Source organism: Anguilla rostrata, chromosome 7 (genome assembly GCF_018555375.3).
Source record: "Anguilla rostrata isolate EN2019 chromosome 7, ASM1855537v3, whole genome shotgun sequence".
NCBI classification, from domain to species: domain Eukaryota; kingdom Metazoa; phylum Chordata; class Actinopteri; order Anguilliformes; family Anguillidae; genus Anguilla; species Anguilla rostrata.
In genome coordinates, this window is record NC_057939.1 from 24,388,121 (window position 1) to 24,392,352 (window position 4,232).

General features: G+C 41.9%; 1 long non-coding RNA gene across 1 annotated transcript; it reads right to left on the bottom strand.

Annotated features, from left to right (window-relative positions):
* Nucleotides 1–420: 420 nt before the first annotated feature.
* LOC135258597 (uncharacterized) lies at nt 421–1,365 on the bottom strand. Its single transcript, XR_010331028.1, has 2 exons — nt 1,221–1,365; nt 421–969 (listed from the first exon to the last, which is right to left on the bottom strand). It is a non-coding gene; the product is annotated as an uncharacterized LOC135258597 (long non-coding RNA).
* Nucleotides 1,366–4,232: the final 2,867 nt, after the last annotated feature.

Genomic DNA, 4,232 nt, shown 5'->3' on the forward strand with positions numbered 1-4,232 from the left:
GGGATCTGAGATAATAAGCAGAGGGTTGCAAGCTCAAATCCATATGGTGGCAGTTCAAATCCAGCTCTATGGAGGGAATATGTATGCATATGTATGTCTAAATCTACACAGTGTAAGATGTCATGCTGGGGTACTCCTGTCTTGCATGTGGGGGGGGACACTGCAGATGGGCCCTGTGTTACAGGGTCTTCTGGCAGCTCCTCCCACCAATCAAAGGTGGGATCCTTAGATGGCGGCTCCCCCTCAGGAGGACGGGTGCAATTTCAGCGCTGTGTCTCTCAATGCTCATCATTAATGCAACACTGCGCTTTTAATAAGTGCTCCTTAACCAGGCTGAAATTATTACACCCCCCCCCCCCGACTCTCTCACACACACACACACACACACTTAAATATCAACACACTGTCTGAATGCAAATAAAACATCCAATTATTAACAAGTTTACTCAGAGGAGAGAAAGAAAGAAAGGAAATGACACCGCTCTGAAGTTGTCAGCGCAGATGTGCAGCAATTTGTGTCAGAAAAAAAAACCCTGCCCATCTTGCGAATTGATTTATTATTTTTTTTCGTTCATGATCAAAGACTTCCGTGATTAAGAAGGAACGGTTTTGGCCAGATATTTTCCCCAAAGAAATCCAGGAAGGCAATGTGTCACTAAGCGTGCATTGTTTGATCAGGCACGCCACTGAGATTAGCCTTAAACAAAAAAAAAAAGGAAACAAGAGACACAAAATGGCGTGGTTCTTCTGTGAGATGCCCGCAGGTGGGCTGGCTGTAAAGGCATAGATAGATTGCGGTGGTTAAGATGTTGCTCTGCTGAACACGCCTCCATTCGAAGATCAAACGGCACAGGGCTCATTGCGATGAGGGATAGCGGAAGGCTTCTTCCCAGGAGATGAGCGAAACAGCTCTTTCTCCAGCAGGCGAAGGATAGGGTAGGGGTTGGGGGTTGGGAGGCTGGCTGTCGTCTGTAATAGATGAACCAGGCTTCACTGACAGTTTGCTGCTCCCAAGGCCCTAACCATACAGCACGGCAATGGCGGCGACCTCGTAATGTTTAAATAAACCTGAAAAACAAGGCGAAACTATGCCCTAATTGAAATATATACATCAGAGCTGTGATCCAGCGTGGTTTCTCAGCGAGATGATTTAACACCATTGAGGAGAGGCTCCTGGGCTTTGAGTTCTGCGGAACGATTTAGGGAGAAAATGTGTTCACTCTCAGAATGATGCATGAAGGTCGCTCAGGTAATCTTCTCTTTTGGCCATCGCTTTATCTTTATCAAACTCAAAACTCTCACCTTAAATAAAGTCTACACGAGGGACACTCAAATCTAGCCCTTAAAACCAGTAGTACTGCTGGCTGTCTTTTCTACTCGATAGTTAATTGATCGATTAATGCCACTGATTAGCTACAGATATAACGCACCTGGTGTCTCAGGTATAAACCAGTCCTGATCATAGGGTAAAAATGAAAACCAGCAGCACTACTGGCCCCCAAGGGCCAGATTTAAATATCCCTGATCGACCCTTATGTGTATGTGGAGTTTTTTTATTTGCTTCTTTATTTGAGAAGCAGGCTAACCAGAGAGCTGTATTTGTATCTGGTTTGCACACCAACTTCTGGCCTTAATTACGTAATTAGCTCTAACATGTATGCCATCATTTTAGCTACATTTCTTGATAAGTGCATGAATGACAGCTGAAGTATCCCTATATAAAATGTGATCTGTGAACCTGTGGACCTGTGTTTGTGTATACAGCCAATTAGCTCATTTAGCCAGAGTAATTAGTGGAAACAAAAACCTGCATACCCACCGGCCTTCCAGGACATCCCTGGGGCTAAGTATGAGGGAAAAATATATCAGGGTAATTGCAAACACAGAACTGCATTATGACTGGAATATCTGATCCTTATCTCACACATATGGGTAGCTGTTCCAGTACTAATGTAGTTGTAGGGGTTTCAACTCGAGGCTTAGACTGCTACAATGGGGGTGCACAACCGTGGACCTGGAGGACCAGTCTGCGTTCTGGTTTTTGTTTCAAACAAAGCCCTTAGTTTTAGTTTTCTGGCAGCGTATATATATATACTACACTGGTTCACTCCTGTACTTGAGCACAGTAGAATCTTTAGAATGCACTTCCAGACTGCGGCTGTGCTTACACAAATGTCAGATCAAGATACAGTTGAGCTCTTTAAATGAATTAAGAGCAGGAGCTTGCACAAAATTTTGAAACGGATTGACCCTTGTTCTACGCCCCTGCCCTACAATACGTTAGTTACAGTTGCCCCATGAGGGGCATACATGATTGGTTCATTACGACATGGCGGGTCGATAATTAACAAACACCACACTGGGAGCATAAATGCTTTTCTTGGCATTCTCCACATGCATTTTACATCTTTATGCCAACCCTATAATCAAAATCTATTCCCTACTTGAGCTATGCTGTTATGCACAAGAAAAGGAGAGACTGATTACACCGCATGAAAGTGCATTTTTATATGAACGCACACAAGCTGGCATACATTATTCTAAGCGGCACAGTCGTCTTCGTAACACAATTGTCAGTCAAAACTTTAGATATTATGTACTCCTTTCAGTACAGCTTGCTTTACAGGGCATGGAAAGGGTTTCTTTAATCCGTTACAATTATGTTCAGACACCTTTCTGACACGTGAAACAATTGCCTTGGTTTGTTGACAAAGCCCAGCAATTTAAATGTGTGTTCGTCTCAATTTCAACAACCAATTAAGTCCATTCCGCATCAAAACAGGAACAATTTTAAACGCCTGCTGTTCTAGTTTTGGTGGCCTGCCATTAGCGCTGTACTTTGTGATTTCAGTCAATCTGCAGTAAACAACAGAGGCGGCACATGTAGGGTAATGAGCTCCCAGAAGACACCACTTGCGTGGCAGTTTGACAGAATTCCCTTTTAATAACGGCAGATGCATTGTGTGTTCATCAGCAAAAAAAAAAAAAAGGCTCAACAGACAGTGTCATGGGAAAAAAAATACTCAAAGTGATGAGCTCCAAACATTTGAATCCTTTCCAGGTTTTCCAAGTCTCCTTTTCCCGCTGCCTCTTCCTCATTGGGGACTTGTTAGCTGAATCATTCCTATTAATGGTTAAACAAATAAATAAATAAACAAACACTATCGCCTCGTATAATCATTTATTTATTTATTCTGCATTTCAGGAAAAAAAAAAAAAAACATTTTGTCTTTGAGGTCAACAACACATAGGCTTGTATTCAATAAAATTTGTGTCCATAACTTTGAGTAACAAGTCAACATAAGCATTATTCTTTTACTTCTACATTATTTTCTCCACAAATTTGGTTTAGCAAGTTAGTTTTAGCAACTGCTTATCTCACTAAATTGTGCTCTTGAATTAAAAAATTGCTTAAATAAGGCCAGAGGCCTGGATTGCCACATGTGTTCAGATTTGACTGACATTAACAGGCTTAACAGAACTGCTGGATTTTGCTGCTGTGCATTTATGTATCTAACATCACTGTCCAGACCATTATTCTTAAGGGCCATCCTCTATGACACAGTGCAAGAGAACAAAATAGAGGCAGCTAGAGAAAGAGACGGAGTGATAACAACCCAAAGGAACCAGGGATAAAGAATCCCAGAATCCTTTGCTTAAGAGGCAGTGAATAGCTGGGTTCTTTTACAGGAGTGGCATTCCTGTCTGTGTCTGTCCTGTCTGTGTTCTTCTCCCTCTGTCCCATCATGCAGTGCTGTTCTATTGCACGGCCTGTCAGTGCAATGATGCATTACTGCTGTAGTGAGACCAGAGACATGGCACCAGCATTTACAGGGAACTGAACAGCACCAAAGGAAATGAATGGTGACAGATCAAATCAAGTCAAATCAATTTTGTTTGTATAGCGCTTTTTTTTTTTACAGAAAACTCTCACAAAGACGCTTTACAGAGGAACAGAAGGAACATTGGGTCAAAACCAGGCCTGAACCCCCAAAAAGCAAGCAAGTTAAAAAATAAAAGACTCCCTGGTGAGAAGAAAAACACTCCGACAGTGGCAAGTCACAGGTTCAGTGATTTTTACACTTATGGAATAGTACATCTTTACTAAAAATCAGAAAGCACATATTGGGGTTGATTAAATTGTGATCATGGCAGCTGAAAAATAACAATTAAACTTTTTTCTTTCTGTTTTTTTGTGAGCTGTTCAGGGTGGCCAAGTAAAACTCCAATAG